Below are 19,837 nucleotides of genomic sequence, written 5' to 3'. Positions count from 1 at the left end.
TATGCTAATTTAGTGACTCATATGTATAAAGGCCTGTCCTGTAAAGCCAATATATATGGTATTAATCTTCTAAAGCAAAAGCAATGGCTGTAGTCCACTGATATATCCCAGCATTGATTTTTTGTTATAAATAAACCTTGGCCTTACAAAGCAACCACACAATGATCAATAGCCAAAGAACATGCAATATGCCTAGTATAATATTTCAAGCAGTTGTACATTTTAATCAGAAAAATAAATAAGGGTTTGAACCTGCAAACCTTTATACATGTGTGTAACTATACTCATGTGAAGAGTTTCATTGGACTGAATACCAGGCACTTCATTCATTAGTCATTGTTTGTGGGACTGTGCTAAGTGTGTCGTAGGGGTTGAGGGAAAAGGCAAGTATGTTTATATACACTGGTTTATTTAACAAAAACAATAGTGTTGTGTAGCTCCTTATTTTGTAGATCCTAAAGGTATTTGGGACAATTTTAACCTTCTATCACAATGGACTAGGGAATCAGGAGACCCCTTCCCCCCCCCTCCCATCCACTGCTCCTGCTGCCATGGCTGTATTTTATTTTTAGCACACTAGGAGCTAGCTAGGAAGCTAGGAAACACACCGCCAGCTCAAAGTCTAGGTACACTCTGTGTGTGAATAGTGCCTGGAACAAAGGCCTCCCACCTCAAGCTTAGCTGGGGCTCTCGACCCTACCATGATGTTAAAACAGCACTTTCAATTTTAACTCTAAGAACGTTTTGCCTGAAAAATATAATAAAATGAAAATACAATAGCTAAAAATGAAGATATACATCTTGCTACCTTCTTCTCTATCAAGTGGAACCACTTAAAATAAATGTTTACAATCATCCTTCCATAGACACACTCTGGCAGAATCTGTGCTCATGGATACTTGGTAATGCCAGTCCATCAGCTCTAACAGCTTTTTTCCTGCAACTACTACTTGTCTGCCTGTGGCAGAGGGAATGCAAGAATGATTGACAAGGGCTGCGCTGGTACGTTATATTCATTATTAATGCATTCATTCTCTACTGTAAATCGCATAGGTTGGAGGAAAAGAAACCAGTGTCTCCCTGTCTTGCATTGTGAGAGTGCTCAGGTGAGAGTTCAGACACCCTCAACTCAACCTGCTGTCGAGACACTAAATGGTCCCTATTCTCCGAGGCAATTTGTTCAGCCACTGATTTAGAGTAAGGAATACTGGAAAGCACTGTATCCCCCTCATAATTACAGTATATGGTAGCCTTCCCTTGGCTTGGAGCACATACTGTACTCTTACCATACTTTTGAACTCTCCTCATTTTAGGAATCTACTGCTGGTCCTAAGGATGATGTTAGAGCTCTGAAGAATTACAGGGATTTCACAATGTGCTTGTGAATGTTTATATGAACATTTATGTGACTCTTGAGGGAAACCTGAGCAGTTTTGGGAGGTGGGGTTCATGCCCAGATGTTACCTACTGAATATCAATTGTGAACTAAATGTTAAGATATTCCTTGCACCTGGGTTACACTGTTCTGCTTAAAGAAATAATTTCAGTGGATGTTTTCAGCAAATAGCTTGACATGGTTAATTATGCAGGCAGTGAAGGAAAACGTGTTAGGGAAAAGCAGACTGAGCTTTACTACCCAGAAACTGTGTCCGTGGATGAAATATTAAACCTTGAATTAACCCTTCATCGCTCTCATAGGCACTGATTTGTCATAATTTGCATATTGTCAATTTGTGGATTACTTTGTCCTCTCTGAACTCCTGGTCCACTACTTACTATATTTTATAGTTTACTATGTTGCCAATTATTTTGTGTACAAGATATAGGGATTTATTTAAATTTTGTAGCTTTCAGTACTGGTATTTACAAAAATGCTGTATGTTAGTGTTGAGTTATATACAATCAGTATGATGAGCCTAATTAAGAAGCAATTACTCTGAATATTGGCATGGAGGCAGCAGTTTATCACTGATAGTTTGTTGTAAAGTTTAATATTTTAAAGATTTTCTTGAAAAAATAGTTTTACAATGCATTGAAAATATATGAAATTAACAATTGCTAAATTCTATTCAGTAAGCATTTTAGCATGAGTTAATAATAATACACTTTTACTTTAAGACAACCACCTACAGCCACATGGATTCTCATTTTTAAAAAAAAACTCAGAAATGTTATTCCTTCACTTTAGAGGTATGCTAGTTTTCATTCTTAAGGACAACATTGTTTTAAACACTGGATAGCTGACTAAATGTTATAGGGAATGTGATTAGGGTCTCAATTTTGCAAGTTGCTAAACTTGCAATTTTGCAATTTTGCAAGTTGCTAAACTCATATTGAAGCCAACAGGAGTTGCAGAAATACAGCACTTTAATTCAGAGGTGCCCACAGTTCATTAGTCTCTGAGGACCACATTGGTATCTTGCCATGAGCCAGAGGACCGAACCCAATGGAAAAATTATAGTTCAGTAGCTTTCTTTCCACAGATCAGAATGGAATATTCCATGTCTGGACACGTACACTCTATTGGTCACACTTCAGTATTAAAATTCAGAACAACAGTCAGCCATGTTGTATAATTTCATTGGCTGCATTTGGCCTGCACTTTTCCTGTTCCTGGTTCAGTAGGGTAGTTTGTGTCAGTGACTGGTAGTCAGTATTCCTTGGTTAACCTCTCAGTTTTTACTTCCTTCTCACCAAGTCAGAGATATTTTGGGAAAGTCACTTCATCTCTTAATGCCAAAGTCTACTCATCTATAAACACTGAAAGCTTGAACCAGGCTGGCTCTTCTTACTTAGGCAATACTCACATTGAGTAGATGTGGTTATATTATCTACATCTGAATGATATTGTGGGATTTAACTGATGGTTTTAAAATAATTATATAAGTGTTATTTTAGATCTTATACATATAAGTTTATACCCAATGGGGCCAGTTTTGGGACCAAAACATTTTTTTCTCTTGCTTACATGTATGTGAAATCTTTGGGATGTATAATTTGCCTGTTTCTGTCCACAATAAGCATCTGAAATGTTACTTCAGTTTACTTTGATGTAAGAAGTTAATCCAAAAATATTTTTTATTCTGTTATACTAAAGCACAAACTTTGCTAACAAATCAACCATTAAACGCACAGGTGTAACATCAAAACATCTTGCAAAACAGTTACATCACATCAAGTCATTTTATATTAAGCACTTAGGTTCTTAATGCAATATTGACATTTTGAATTGTTCTGTGGGCACTTACAGATGAATTATAACTGTCTGAGCATTGGTATCAAACTCACAGGAAAAAATCAAAAGATACACTCTACAGAGCCAGAAAGAAGAAAAGGGAATGGGAGAAAGAAGGTTTGAATGCTAATGCCTTTGGCCTTGTACTGTATTTTGCTCAGAACAGCAAATGTTTTAGTGTTTGCTGATATGCTGATAAGCACAGTGTACTCACAAATGTATTTTGCTCAGTTCCTTGACTTGTGTCTGCTATTCATGCATACATGGGCATATAGATGCAATCTTTTTTAACGCAGAACAAAATTTACTGTCTTATACAGACAGGTGCTCTATCTCTGCACAAAGAGACTGTGAAATTATAAATCATGCAATATAAATATCTGCAAATATAGAAGCATGGAATAAAAATTACCAAGCACAGAGGCCAGCTCTAAGCAACATCAACTAGCAAATCATCCACCTAGGCTGCAGTGGCAAGGATGTCATTTCAAGCTACATTGAATACTGCATGGTATAATACAAGCTATTCTGAAAGATAATTAGATGCATAATTTCCTACACAGACTGCATGCAAAGACCAATCAAAGTAAATATGTCATTCTATTGACACATTTTTGCTATCCTTAATGTCAATTTGCTGCAATTTTTTCCACCCATTGTGTTGTTATATTTACGGAAAAAGAGTGCCAGAGAGCTGAGGTATGGTTTGCGCAAATCTATATTTCGGAACAACAACTTCATTTACAAAGGAAATTGCATCACATTTAAAGGCACTGCTTTTGGCAGACACACAAATTCAGGTTTGTAATACCACCACTTTTCTGTTCCACCTTTTAAAGTAACAAAGTCAATGACAAAACTAGAAATTTAGCAAATTCCAAATGGTCAACAAGAATGTTCAAATATCTGCAGTTTTCTGATATCGTTATAGAACATATTCAACAAATGCCCAAAATGTTGATGATTCCTCACACACAGAATTACCCTCCACAGGTCTCCAGTTCCCATTTTCCTCCTGATGCTTTTCCCTGATAGATATCCTTATAAACCTCGGGTTAGATCTCCAGCTGCTGTAAACTGCCATAGTCCTATATTAGTCAGAGTCAATTGGCACAAACTGTGGATATGTTTCCTTGGCTTCCATCACACAACCCTGTAATAATTCCCTGTTCCCTTCTCTTTTGCCTGCACAAAACTTTGGAGAGGTGAGCCTGGGGTCTAGTTACTGAAGGGACAGAATGGAAGACTCAGTGGAAGGGTTGCAGGAAAGGAACAAGATGGCCAGAGCCCTGCTGGAAGCCATGAAGGAAAAAGGAGATGGTGCTCTATGAACAAGAAAACAAGATTTTGTTCAGTTTGGGGATGAGCAATTATTCAGGATGAATACTATTTTCATGGAACCACTTTGATCCCTCCCCCTGCAATGGATGGGAGGTTATATGATAGTTATAAAGAATTACATCATACTGAGAAAAATCACACACACATGTTTAGGACTACAGATGGGGAATTTTTTTTTGGGGGGGGGGAATAAAGACTGAGGTCAAATGAATCCCTTTGCATATTCAAGTCAAATTTATCAAACTATTTCAATGTGAAAACTGAATTAAAAAAATAAAAACTCCAAATCCAAAGTTTCTGGATTTGAAACGTCTTTGTTTTCAATTACCTTTAATTAAAAAAAAAGAAAGAAAAAAACCCAACATCAAAATAAAACATTTTGTTTGACCTAAAATGAATTTTTTGTTTTTGGAACTGCCAGCAAACCAAAAATTAGTTATTATGCAAAATATATATCACTAAATTAATTATCAATATTTCTAATTATCACTAACTATAATACACTGGACAGCTCCTAAATATGCAACACTGTTACATATGTACTGTATGTCATTTATTTCTCTGTTCCTTTACTAGATTCTGTACAGTGCTCTCTCTCTCTCTGTATAAGATTGCTCTTTAGAGCTAAGCATTTTGGGATCAGTGCTGCATGAGTAAGTGTTCACCAACAAAAGAATTCAAAATAGAGCCCTACATTAACTTCTTTCTAGCTATGAATTTCACCTATCTACAACTCATTTCAAATGTGTAATCACGAAAAAATAGAGAAGAAATCTGATCATTCTTTTTCCTGTTTCACAGAACTAGTGAACTATATAGCAAATTCTGCAAATACAATATAGCAATTAATTCAGAATAATTCATTAAATATGGTCTATTCCCAAACTGGCAACACTTGTTGTTTCTTTCCACTTTACATCCTCGTTTTAGGCATTGCTGTTACGTGTGTCTCATTACAGCCATTCTCTGCACTGGAGGCAGATTACTTCCACTTCATCTGAGGCATCCTGTCATTTTTCTTCCACATAATGTATTAAACTACAATAATTTATCTGGTGCTTTTTTTCAATATCTATTACCTACACTGTGTCTTAATTAACACCGAGCAAATGACCAACCATTAAGTATGCCTTCTTATCATAGCACATACAGAAGCAGAACATCCTTGTACTCATATTGTTCACTTACACCACTCCTCAGAGGTTGGCTCAGAATAGTCACCCTCCAGGGAGCCCACTGAGATTCTAATGCTATTATTTGATTTGAATCTAGAGAAAATTACTAATATATTCATGAAGACTGTTCATAAGATGGTTATACTGCTCACTACAGCATTCAGCAATTACAAATTTATACCAACTAATAGATGCTGATATTCAGTTTTGAAAGCAGTCTAAAGATTGTTGCATAATCACTTATTAGTTTTGGAAACACTGAGCCAGATCCTCAGCTGGTGTAAACTGATGCATGCCACTTATCACCAGCTAAGGATCTGGCCTACTATAACTTTTTATTTTATATGCCTACAGCTATTAACTGAACCGTTATATAATTGATAAAATCCAGAACTGACATCAATACATTGATAGTATAGCAATGGGAATTAATTTGTAGTCCCTCTTTTCAGCATGCACAGTGTGCAGCACTAAATGAATTATGGGCATTTCTGAGTATTGCCCCTCAGCAAAATGGTAGCGGATGTAAGATACTTTCAGATTGGATTCCCCTTTGAGGAGAAATCTGTGATGTGGTGTATGGGTATATTATTGTAACTTATTTTATTTACATGTATACACCTGTCCTGGAACAGAGGTGGGCAGAAGTGATCACTTTCAGAAATCTCAGCCCAAATGCCAATGTTTAGCTGCCAGGGAGCAACTCAGCACTGAGAATTATCACTAGTTATAAAGATTAATGCAGAGAGCAAGCTCCCTTGCCATAGCTCTCCCAAAGAACCTGTATCAGAAAACAAACAAATCCACAAGCACTTCTTCAAATATTGAATATTGTATTTGCATGTTAAGAAAAATCTTCTAATACTATGTGAAACAAAGCCACCTGATGATGCCATCTGAAACAGTATAATAAACTGTAATATAGTGAACATCTTCTAAATATGCTATTTATTTCTGACATTGTTCCTTTACCTAGTGTAGTACAGAGGAAAAAGTGGTATGAGAGAATTATACAAGACTTATTCTTTAAAGTAAAACATTTTGGGCTCCATCTTAGAGGAGGCAGCTAAAGCGGTTTACATAGAGAAAATGAAGCACTCAGCTTCATACCATCCTGGTGCAATGTGCCACTTCTGCTCCTAGGAAAAATGCTGATTTTGCTGAGCAATGGCTACTGAGCATATCATTATCCTACAATGGGTCAAAGCTCAACATCATGACTGCAGGGTTGCCAAGTCTCTCGTCATGCTGTAATATGATCCTTTGTGGGTGTTGTGACCACAAAAAAAGGATACATTGGTGCAGGTAACATCTATAAATCTAGTGTTTACATGGCTTCCTTCACCACAGTTTCTGAATGCCTCCACAACCTTTAATGTATGTATCCTCCCAGTGATGTAGAGAAGTATCATTAGGAACCTTTTTACAAATGGGGACCTGAAGCACAGGAAGACTAGGGCCCAGATACTCAAAGTTATTTAGATATCCAACTCCAGCTGAAATCAATGAGAGTTAGGTACCTGAATAGGATCTGGGCCTAAGTGGCTTGCCCAGTGTCACATAAGAAATCAATGATGGAGCAGGGAAATTGAATCCAGATCTCTCAAGTGACATACTAGCATCTTAAACACCGGACCATTCTTCCCCCCTCAAATCTTTGTCTCCCTAATACACCAGACAGTTTCAGAAAAAACTATTTTCACCGGGCGGGGGGGGAACAGATTTGAAAAGATGGGCACATTTCAGTGAGGATGAAATTTAGAGAAATATAAAAACATTGGGAGATTTAACACTCATTAAAAGGATAAAATGGGAAAACTCAGCATAAAGAACAGACCTAAAGAAAAGATTTATAGTGATAGTGGATAACATAATAAAGCAGCTTGGGGGAGAGGAACACACACACACACACTTTTTGAGCAACACTTACAAATATCATTCATATGACCAAGAAATTAATAGTGCTTTTATTTGTACTTTTGGTTCAGCCATACTTAAAATATAGTTTTCAGCAAGTCCAAAGAAGGACATTGAACTTTTAACTTAGAGGAAAGCCGATGTGGACCTTGGATGCATAGACAGGAAAATCGTCAGTAGCAGCAGAAAGATTATTTCACTGCTGTATTTGACAATAGGCAACTGCTGCTGGAACACTGTATACCATTCTGGTGTCCACAATTCAAGAAGTATGTAGATAAATTGGAGAGGGTTCAGAAAAGAGCCACAAGAATGATTAGAGCATAGAGGACTTGTGTCTCCCCATACTGGGGCAGCACAATGAAAAGGGGAGGACATGTGACCACCCCATGTGTCTCCTCTACCCAGTGACCTCCCCCAATCTTGCATCCAGCCCAGGGCCATCACAATCTCCTCACCCCACCAGAATTACCCGTGGGGGGCTCTGTCCTTCTCCTTCTGCCTCGCCTCTGGCACGTTCAGCCCCTGTCCCTGGTAGACAGGCCTGAGCAGGAAACATGACAGAGCTGTTTCTCATGTGGTTGAAGCTGGCTTCTCCAGATCACTGCTCTGTGCAGCACACCAGCTGCTTGGGAGAAAGCCTGGCTGGGGAAGCAGGGGGCTGGCCCCCCATCCAGGCCCGGCTGCTGGTGACAGGGGCTGAGGAAGTCGGACACTTGCTGGGAGGGAGGGGAGACTCCAGCTTCCTCAGCCCCTGTCCCTGGCAGCTGGGCCTGGGCACAAGGCAGCCCATCACCTCCCCAACCAGGCTCTCTCTCAGGTAGCCACCACATGGCAGAAGAGCACCGACCCTGAACAGCAACTGTACAAATGCTTTCATTCTGTGGAAAAAAAGTTAAGGTATTAAAATTTACTTTGTTCTGATATGGAACAAAACCAAAACTGTTTGAAATTGTTAAATAAAAATAAAGAAATGCCCACCCCCAAAAAGTGAATAGCCTAGTTGTTAGAGCAACAAAGAATCCTGTGGCACCTTATAGACTAACAGACGTTTTGCAGCATGAGCTTTCGTGGGTGAATACCCACTTCTTCGGATGCAAGAAGTGGGTAGTTGTTAGGGCACTCCGTTGGGATATGGAAGACCCAGGCTCTCGTCCCACTTTGCTTGAATAAAATTTCTGCAAAATATTTAACTTTCAACAAAATGGCATTTTTGATCGTTGTGTTTTTATTTTATTTTAAATGAGCTCTACTGGCAATGACCTTTGATTTTGAAGTATGAAGATCTGGGATCTATCCCTGCTGGTGTCATGATATTCTGATTTATCCTGGCATACAGAATAGAAAAAAGCATAAGAACAATGGAGTTGTTATAACAAAACACATGGTTAAAATGAATAAATCTCCTGCATAATAATCTACCTCCATGTTATAATAATCAGGGAATCCAGCTGATAAAAGGGATGGAAAAGATTCATTCATATGTTTCTTTTTCTTTCTACTTAAAAGTTTTATTCATATGACATGTATTTTTAAACACACTTTACTATTAATGTGTGAATATATACTGATATGGGATAAAACAAGGCATATTCAAGTTATTAGAAACCCCACTCAATCTGTTTTTACACCAGGGTTCTAAATAGAGAATGTTTTTTACTTATATTCCCAACAAACTATTAAGAACAGAATTAAAGAGGGATGGATATGTTTGTAACTCCTTCCTGTACTGATTGTTTTCTTCTTCGTGGTTGTACAATCATTGTGACTGATTGTAGTAATTTATTATGGTTCTTTAAGTTAAATGAATGGAAAGCATGTGTTTCCTGAATTCCATTTACTAAAGACAACTTAAAAAGGCATATAAGATTATAACAGATGCATCAGAAATTCCCTTTTTGAGTAAAGGTAGAACAAATTAATATTGCTGAGATGAGTTCATGAATATTTACAGTCACCTTGAAATTGATTATGAGCAAAATAGTCATTTGTGTGAAATTTATCAAAGCAGACAGGTGGAAAAAGATGATAAAGTGTATTTTTATGAATATGGGAATAAATTGCAGGCTACCTCTGTTACTAGATACCACTTTCTTATTTTGACTAGAAGGCCCAACTTTCATTTCAGAATATACTTATAAACCTGGCAACAGAAAATGTCATATTGAAATGTGAAAGCCAACAGAAACTATAAAAGAAATGTCTAAGCCCCTGATATGCAGTTATGCTGACATACAGCAAAATAAATATGTTCTTAGTGCTGTGAAGTACAACTCAGTCAGTGTTTACTAGATGTAAATAATACATTGATAATGTATTTAAGTGCATATACTGTATGGAAAAAAGCAGTGCTAAAGTGCAGTTAAGCACATTTTAAAGAGTTTTCAGCTCAGAATGAAAACTCTGGAGAGGGGCTAAAATCTTTTATTGAAGAGACAGTAATATAATTAAAACTTCATAATGCCCCAGTATGTAGCCTCTAACAATTGTTTTCAAATTCCTTAATCATTCACATAGCTCTTCTCTGTACCGTCTCCAATTTAGCAACATCCTTCTCAAATTGTCAGCACCAGAACCAGAAGCAGTATTCCAGCAGTGGTCACACCAGTCATTGCCCTGGAATGGAGGGGTGTGTTACCCCAGAATTTCATCAAGCTAATTGTAGCCATATTGTGTGCATTCAGCCACCATAAATTAATAAACTAGAACACCACATAGTGAAGGGTTAATTTGAACAAGTAGGGCTTCTGGAGGTCAGGTCAAATGCTAGCTACAGGCTCGCAGTTTCTGCTAAATAGAATAGGAGGTGAGGATAAATGAGTCAACAAATTGAGACTGAAAGAAAATAAGTGGATGGAGGCCTTGAGTTTGGGAGCCTTTGATATAGAGGATTATTATGACTAAGATTGTTAGGAATGTTTTGTTGACAAGTAGTTTGTTGAAGTTAGGATCATTGATGACCCAGTAGGGGTCACTATGAGGTGTGTGTGTTTTGTAAGAATTAGCTTTAACAAGACTAGATAATAGAGTGTATTTTGGAGCAGGTCTCTTGGGATAGCATCAGAGACTTTTTCCCCGACACCATACTCCCTGGTGGGGAAGTGACCAGTGACCAGATGCTAATTACTCAATACTGTCTCAGATTCTAGGTAATTATTTGGGATGTTCTAAACCTATTGCTCTTGTATCTGTGTGCTTAAATCTAATAAATTGTAGCTTTTGACAAGAGCATGCATACTTGCATCAATCTTTAAGCAATCAGAAGTGCTTTGTTCCCACTGATATATTCCTGACATCATCTGGCGAGAAAAGTTTAGTTACCACTGCTGTGGGTTCTGACAACCGTGGGTAACACAGTGCCAAATACAGAAGTAAAATAACCTCTCTTCTCTTACTTGAGATTCCCTTGTTTATTCATACCAAGATCACAGTAGCTCTTTTAGCCCCAGCATCAGACAGGGAGCTCATGACCCCCAAATCTTTTTTCAGAGTCACTGTACCCAGGATAGAGTCTCCCATCCTATATTTTCCTAGATGTATACATTTAAATGTAGCCATATTAAAATACCTAGTTCATGCTTGAGCCTCGTTTATCAAGTGATTCCGATCTCTCTGAATCAATGACCTGTCTTCTTCATTATTTACCATCTCTCCATTTTTTTATGTCATCTGCAAACTTTGATGATCTGGTATTTTCTTCCAGCTCACTGATCATGTTAACAGTGGCAGGCCAAGAACCGATCCCACTGGAACGCCACAAGAAACACAGCCTCTTGATAATGATTCCCCATCTACAATTACATTGAGACCTATCACTTAGCCAATTTTTAATCCATTTAATGTATGGCATGTTAATTTTATATCATTCTAGTTTTTTAATCCAAATGTTGGGTGGTACCAAGACAAATCTTACAGAAGTCTAGTATGTCAACACTATTACCTTCATGAACCAAACTCTTTTGGATGAGATTACAAGTATCAAGTTAGTCTGACAGGATCTATTTTCCATAAACCCGTGTTTATTTGCATTAATTACATTACACTCCTTAATCAAGTAACAGATCTGTTGCTTCATTAGCTTTCCTGGGATCAATGCACATTAGAAGCAAATATTTGATGATGATGATCCAAAGACTAGAAGATGAAGTTAGACAAATTCAGAGTGGAAATAAAGGGTACATTTTTGACAGTGAGGGTAATTAACCACCAGAATAATTTATCAATGTTTGCAGTGGATTCTTTATCTTTGCCTTTTTTTAAATCAAGTTTGGATGTTTTTTCTAGAAGACCTGCTCTAGGAATTATTTTGCGGAAGTTCTATGACCAATGTTATACAGGTCAGTCCCTTCTAGTGTTAGAAAATCTATGAACCATGAACAATATAATAAGGTATAAAGTGAACTGGTGAGTGAACTGGTGACCAAGTTAACACCTAAGTGTATGCCAAGTCTGGAAGTCCTTTTTTAAAAAGTGGTTAATTTACATAAGGGTGTGGTGATTTGCACTGCCAAAAAGCCACTCACCATTGTTAGACCACAGGAAGAATAAAAGCTGCACTGGAAGATGAGCTACATGACAAGGAGGCTCACAGACATGCTGGCCTATATTAGATAGCAGAGAGAAACTGGATATATTTGTAACTCCTTGTTCCGATTGTTTTCTTCTACATGGTTGTACAATCATTAGGAACTGAGGCTTCTTCACTGATCTGAGGGTATTATGTCTAGGCCTAGACATCCTCCACATCATCTGGGGGAAAACTCAGACTGCATTGGCAAGAACTGCATGCCTGTTTATGATGGCTATTGTTGTTTAATAAGGTTACACTCCCAAACATGCATATAGAAGTAATATGTTAAGGTTTTTGGTGTTGCTACAATACCAAAAATAAATAAATAAATACATAAATAAAAATAGAAAGGCTGGGAAGACATTGCTTTTTGGATTTTAAGCTTTTTAATTTCACAGCACACTATAAAACAGGGCTAAAGATGAATAGAAAGATCCAATACACAGCAGGATGAGCACAGAGCTCATCTTTGCTCTCATATATATTTCCACCCATCATTTTAATGGAAAGTTAGCACAAAAGGAGACTGAGTATCTATTCAAAATGCAAGTGAAATGAGGAGATACCTGCAGGTTTCCATTATCAGCAAGCACTTAGTCTCAAATTATTATTATTATTTTGGTAATTTGGCAAATCTTTTGCTATAAGAATACACACTAAATTTATTTTGTTGTGATTTCAGTAGAAAACAGTTTCACAGATTCTCCAGCACAGCAGGTTATTATTTATTGATTCATGCAATGAGTTTAAACAATATCTTGAGGTCAGATGTGATAATCAGCAACTCAAAGACGCTTACTATTGTAATCTTTTTTTGTTTGTTTAGAGGTGTATATTGTAGGTAGTTGAAGGGAAAAGGACTATATGCAGGCTTATTCTAATGTTTTGGGTTGCTTCTTTTGATGGTTTAACAAGATTTTTTATTGTATTAGAGGAATGAAATATGAACATTTCTGAATATGATTATTATATGCTTTTTTTTTAATTCCTACACTGCAGCCAGGTGTGTGATTTGTAGCTTCTGCAGACTACTCACATTAGGTTTAATCTAGCTAGCATGTTAAAAATAGGAATGAGGACCTCATGGAACAGACTTCAGCACTGTGAGGACCACAACTGGGATATGAGTGGCCTAATGTTCAGAGCCATTAGAGTAGCCAGGCATGGAGATTACAGCAGAGATGAGCTGGAGTCACGTTTCAATGCCACAGCATACCTGGGAACGTAGTCCAGAGCTGAGGGTCAGAACCAGGAATCAGAAGCTGAATGGCAGAACCAATGAGGGAGGCAGAGACTTGGTCAGGAAGTGGAGCTAGCTGTCAGTGCTAGGGTGCTAAGGATGGAGAAGGGTATGGGCTAAAGCAGGCGCAAGAGCTGGTGGAGCAGGAGACAGGAGCAGGCATAGGAAGCAGGATCAATCACAGCTGCAGGAAGGGAAAGCATGGAGCAGCCAGGGAACTCTGGCTGTTGCTGTGTTAACTAGTAGTCAATTCCCCCCCACCTCCATCAACCAGGAAGTGAAATCATCCCATGCTAGGATTAGCTGTGTTCAGTGTGTTGTTAGGAGACTACCCTGCTGTAGATGGCTCCCTAACAGGCATAGGCTGCACAACCTCACCTGTCCCACCTGGGTACATATTCAGATTGCTTGCTCATGAACCACTCCCCATTGCCATTTTTAGTGAGCTGCCTAGATTGAAGATAACACAGGTACATCTCCACAAGCTGCCAATGACACCCTTGGCTACAGTTTAGTGGGGAACAATCTCAAGTGGTTAAATCATGGGAATAGGAGAAAAGGGGTATTATATTTTAACTGAATAGGCAGCACAGTGGAATTTTATATGGAAAAAGGCTCCAATCTTGCAGAGATCCATATAGGAATGTGTCAGACCTAGTTGACTGCCCCCTCCTGGACACCCAGAGTGCTGTGAGAGGATCCAAATACTGAATTTCATGTGATGTACAACTCCAGAATCTGAACAGAGTCTAGGCTCTACCCTTCCTCGGGGTCTCTAAGCATACTTTTGGGATGCAGATTCTCTGCTAAGCACCCTCTCATGAGAAGTGCAGTCTCACAGTCCAACTGTCTAGCCCCTGGGACCAGTGCTGACCCCTCAGTCTCTTTCATATCCTATGCATACCCCTTTCCAGGACTCCAACCTTTTGGGCACTCAGGATTCACAGGTTAACTCTTCAGGGCACATGATAAGCATAGCACATATCTTACACACACAGAGTTTTCACAGGATTCTAAAAGACCATAGCTTTTTACTTATATAGAGCACAGTTCATTTAGAAAATAACAAACAACCTGAACTCAATACCCTTCACTGTAGCTTAGCCTTACCTTGCAAGTGTGTCTGGGTTCTGGTAGACAGGGTTTCTATCTGCCTATCAGGCTGCTGCAAGCAGATTCCTTTAGCTTGAGCTGGTGAAAGTGACTAAAGAACCCAAGCAGGTAAGCACCTGCCTTTTTATAACCTTCCTGTCCCCTTTGTCAGATGACTCCCTGATCAGCTTCCACAGGTGATATCAGAACCTTAAACAGGTGAATGTTGCCAGTCAACTCTCCCACAACAAGCCAGTTCTCTTGGGTGGGTGCCCACCTATTATCTAGGATGTTTGTATTTGTATAATGAACCACCAAGACTTAACTCTCTGTTGTCAGCCCTGAACCACTACTCTTTTAAATTTCAATCCAACATGGAGGTAAAAGGACAACAGAGAAGGCACATTCAAAATGGAATTTACAGTTTGATACAGATACAAAGAGAGAATTCTTAATCATGCGCAGAGTTCATACATTGTACAGATTCCCCAAATCATCACAATGCACCCACAAACTCATTAGCAGTCCCAGTGAAGAAAGCTGGGCCCTCTAAGTCATTTGGCTAAATTACTTTGCATGATTTTAAGTGAGCCCATAATTGCCTTCAAAGTTTGTGATAGTTGCAGGGTTTCCATCTACCTCCTTATCTGAATGTTCAGGTCTCTTTAGCTAATTTTTGTCAGCACTTCAGTTTTCATTATCTTTTATATTGGTTATTTTTTTTAATTCGTGGTCACTTGACACAGAACTAGATGACAGCAAAGTCTTGCCCATTATTTTTTATTTTATTCTTTTTGCTGAAGAATTGTTCAGAACTGACCTTAATTGAATTAACATCAGCTGATTCAGAACAGAAATTTTGGAGAGCAAAGTCCTTTTCTGCAGCTGCCATTGTGACCCCCAGCAAATAAATGACAATATATTTACACTAGTTTTATTCCATTAAAAAATAATGGAATAACTGTGCTCTATACAACGTTTGCATTCATGTATTTGGACGGATAATGTGTAGCTCTAATGTGATTTAAAATGGCTGTGTTATAAAGCCTTTGAAAATGAAGGTTAATAATGGAAATGCTGACAGACACTTAACTATAGCAGCACTGCCACATGCCCCCTTGCTACATAAAGGGATGCTGCTATTCTTTTCAAAAGCTCCTAATTCTTTTCCAGTACAGTTCTCCTGTACCCAGGGAAATGTAGCTCTATAAAGAAAAGGGACAGTATACCCAAATAGGCATTATTTGTCATCTTTTAAAAGATGCATCAAGAAAGGCAATTTGGTTCTTAAAAATAAACTTGCTTCACCTTCCACGATTGGCTCAGCCCTTTGTAAGATGCCACTATTACAGATATTTCTTTTACTCAAACACAATATATCAGCACCATCAGAAGAAAGTATTTTATTTCAGTAGGCAGCAAATCTGAATGACTCATATTTACTTACACAAAGGTTTCACTTCAAAGATAAATGACAGGAAGAGCTCTTTTATTCTTTTAGTTCCCTGTCAAGGTTTGCCATTATATATCTATTATATCTTTAAATATAATTGTAGAAACCGACTAACAAAAACATCTTCCCCGAAGAGATGTCAGTGTGAGTAAATGAATCTTGTAATGCATCAGTCAGAATTAGAAAACAACTGTTTTCTATCTGTGGACTGCATGAAATCATTGAGTTTCACAGTAATTGCAAAAGGCTTGCCACTATGGGAATTTTTATCAGTGTCAGGGCCAGTTTAGAAAGCTCCACAAGGAACCAGGAGTTTGTATGAGCCCTCTGGGGGCTTGTCTACACTACAGGACTATTTCGAAATCTACTAAAGTTTGTTTGTTGGATTTCGGACTAATAAATTCGGTGTTGTCATACTAAAACACAAATTCAAATTCTCCCACACATTCACACACACGGGCCAGCTTCGCAGGGGGCGGTGCTGTAGCTATCCACCCATCCCCCCGCACTCCCCCCTGCCCATTTTGTTGGATCACTTCACAATGCTGGCAAAAAAAAAAAAAAATCATTGAACGTCAATCCCGCCTCTCCTCTCTCTCTCTTCGCGGAAAGGAATCTGTTCTTCGTCTGGTCGGTTACAGCAGCGACGCCGCGCGGGCGCGCAGCAGCAGCATGGAGCAGCCGCTGCGATCATCGCTGCACTTGGCGTTGCCCACTCTTCGCGCGTTAATCACTCCACCTCTTCCACAGTCAGAGGCGCTGAGAAACGGGGCGAGAGAGCGCGCAGAGGTGAGAGAGAGAGGCACCAGTCTCAAGCAGCAGGCAGACGGGCAGTGGAGGGGTGTGGGGCAATGGGTCAAGTTCATGGTGTGGGCAGCGATTCTGGGCCGGGGACACACAAGCAGGGTGGGACCAGATAGTGCTGCTGCAGTGCTGCAGGATGCTCAGGATGTGCGAGGGATGCGTAATGAACTGTGTGCCCCTGCTGTGACTGCTGCCCGGACCCCTGACCCTGCCCGCCAGAACTGAGCACACAAGGACCTGCTGCAGCAGCTGACGCGTGCCCCGTAGGGCCATGCCCCCCTGGCCCAGACAGCTACGGTCTACAGCTCGGCACTTTGCGTAAGGCACCCGTGGGGGGGGTTTGTGGGGATTACCGTCATGATTGCTGTCTGACAAGTATCGCACAGCAACTGCTCTCAAAGGTAGTGACTGTCGATGCTGTCCTGCGCCGATAGATGGATTCGATGGCTGCGGTGGGGCTATGTGGGGAACTATAGTGGGGCTCCCTATCCCACAGCCCACCCAGGCCAGCAGCGAAAGGGCTACTTTTGGCTACTTGGTTCTGCCGCTGGGACTGCTGGTGGGGACTGGAGGCGTTAGGGAACAACACGTCGGGTGGGCGGCGGGGGTCGTCGGGTGTTCGGCTGTGTCAGGTGTTCTTGGTCTGCAGAGCGCCTTCCTTTCTTCGCTTCACAAAATAACGCAAATCTTCCCGGAGGACATGTGTGCAGATATACACAGATCCTCCCTACCTACCCGCTGGCTCCCCACCACGGCCTAAGCGCCTATAGGCAGGCCTTGGACACTGAAAGGAACTCTTCAAAGACTACTGACTCTGTGACTGCAGTGGTGGGTGAGTGTGCTTGAGACGACTCTTCAAGAGATGGCGCTCGAGATGACTAGAGGACATCATGAGCGAAAAAGCAGGCTGCTGTACTGCTTGCTCTCTGCTGCTCCCACATCTCTGTGGAGAGTGAGCGAGGAGCAAAGGCAGCTGCTTAGGTTGATCAGAGGGAGCTGCCAGCAGCTGCTGCCCAGACAGAAGAGACACCTGTGCTGAGGAGAGATCAATGGATAGCGATATGCATCAGGCAGGGGGCGGCTTTCAGAGCAGTTTAAGAGCTGTTGTAACCTGTGACTGTCCACTGATTTTTTAGAGCCTTTTCATAAAACCAAACCAAGTTTTCTAAACACGTTTTAAAACTTTAGTTAGGTTTTAATAATTTTAAGGAAATCTTTTTTGACTTCATTTCATTTCTGGTTATGGATTGTCTCTGGGGTTTCTGTGTGCACTGATGGCTGGTTTGGAGGGTGGGGTTTGGGGGGGGTGGGAGCGTTGGTGGAAGGAGGGGAGTCTGGGGGGGGGGGGGGAGGGGTTGTGGGTGGGGTGGGGGGTGAGGGTGTGGGGATGAGGTGGGAGAGGGGGGGAGGGGGGGTTTCGATTGTGTGGGAGGAAGGGGAAGCCTGCATGTGAAGGGACAGACCAGAGGCATGCAGGGGATGTGCAGAACCACATGAACACTGCCCTGCCTGCACACACCCACCATACAAGGACACACCACTCAGCACACAGACTGAGCAGCATCTGTGTGTACTGCAGTGCCCTGCAGTTGACCTGTTGTCCCTGTGCTGGCAGTGACTGCCAGCACATGTGTTTACATCCCAATGAGCCACAGAACCAACAACAGTCACCCCACCAGAAACAAACAGTCAACAACAACGATCCAGAAAACCGCTTTAAACAAATAGTAATATAATACCAGACACGGGTGAACTTGGAGTGGGACTTGAGACTGCTTGATGCTGGCTGGGACTGGGCACATTGTTGGTACAGTTGTCTGTGCTCAGGTGCAGGGACAGTTGGCAGTGCCAGGGCAGGGTGTCCTCAGGGCCCCTACCCGGTGAGGGGCTTGTGACTTTTGGGAGTTGAGGGCTTAGGCTGACTTGAGGGCTGCCTGCTCCTGATCGCCACAGCATCTACACATGCAGCAAGGCGTACCCGAACGCGCTCATTCGGCGCCAGGCTGCTCCTGGTGCAACTGGCGCCGTCCCTGCCGCCGTGTCTTCCTGCCTGCAGCGTGTGTGCCCGCCTGCTTCCAGTGCATCCCTCTCTGCCCCTCTCTCTGGCCCTCTCTCCTGCTCTGGCCTGCTCTTCCCGCCCTGCTGCTGGAGCTGCTCTTTTCTTCCTGGAACATCTCGTCCCCGTCTTCTTTCTGCGGAGTCTAATTCCGGGCACGGTGTCCGGTGAAAAGCAAGAGCGCGTGAATGAGTTTCCTTGAACACTGAAGGTGTTTGTCAGTAGAGTCAACAGTGTTGAACGCCAAGAACAACAGAAGACAAAAAGAGTCAGTAGAAGTCAGATCTCAGGAAGTCTCAGGAGAAGAGGGAGAGTCTCTGGAGATCTCAGGCGCCATTGCGAGAGGAGAGAAAGAGCTCATTCTCAAGCGAGCATCACTGTGCTCAGAGTGCTAAGGAGCAGTGCACGCTGCCCTTCACTGTGTGCAGTGCTTAGCTGTGCAGCTTATTAGGAGGCAATGTGCAAGCTTAAAAGATGGCGTCTGCTCTGCAAAGCTGGTGCAGGCAAAAGAGGCCTGCCTAGAAGCATCTCCGCCAGTGAGCCATCTGAGATGCTGAATTATGCAAAGTTGTATAAGCGAGTCTGGCTCTATTAAGTCAACAAAATGCAAAGTAAAACTTTCTTATGTAAAGTCATTCTTATGCAAGCTTAAACTTAAGCATGCAAAAGTTCTAGCTAACACAAAGTACCAGTACACAACAACAAACACAATACAATGAGCACACCTGGAAGCAGCACTTACACGAGCATCACCCTGAGGCCTGTCACAGAGACAGAGGACTAGGATGGGCGCACCCATGCTGAGGAGAGCCTCCACCCCTCTGCCAATGCTGGGCTCTAGGGCTCCTTAGCCGCTTGAGCCTGCACCTGAGAAAAGCATGGGCTCTTGGAGCCTTCTACAGACTTTTTCAGCTGCTCCTCTCTTGCTGAGGCTTCTCCAGCTGGTTTATGAGA

At 41.0% G+C, this 19,837-nt stretch overlaps 1 protein-coding gene across 1 annotated transcript in view; it reads right to left on the bottom strand.

Moving 5' to 3' along the window:
- The window catches only part of LOC120401373 (protein eyes shut homolog), a 676,185-nt gene extending 661,518 nt beyond the window's left edge, over positions 1-14,667 (bottom strand). The window contains exon 1 of the mRNA XM_039531293.1: positions 14,589-14,667. The gene's annotated coding sequence lies outside the window, so the exon portion shown is untranslated. The remainder of the gene's footprint in view (positions 1-14,588) is intronic.
- Positions 14,668-19,837: the final 5,170 nt, after the last annotated feature.

The sequence above is a fragment of the Mauremys reevesii genome, linkage group 3 (assembly GCF_016161935.1).
Source record: "Mauremys reevesii isolate NIE-2019 linkage group 3, ASM1616193v1, whole genome shotgun sequence".
Lineage (NCBI taxonomy): Eukaryota > Metazoa > Chordata > Testudines > Geoemydidae > Mauremys > Mauremys reevesii.
Note: the sequence above shows the minus strand (reverse complement) of the source record. Positions and strands in the feature narration are given on the sequence as shown.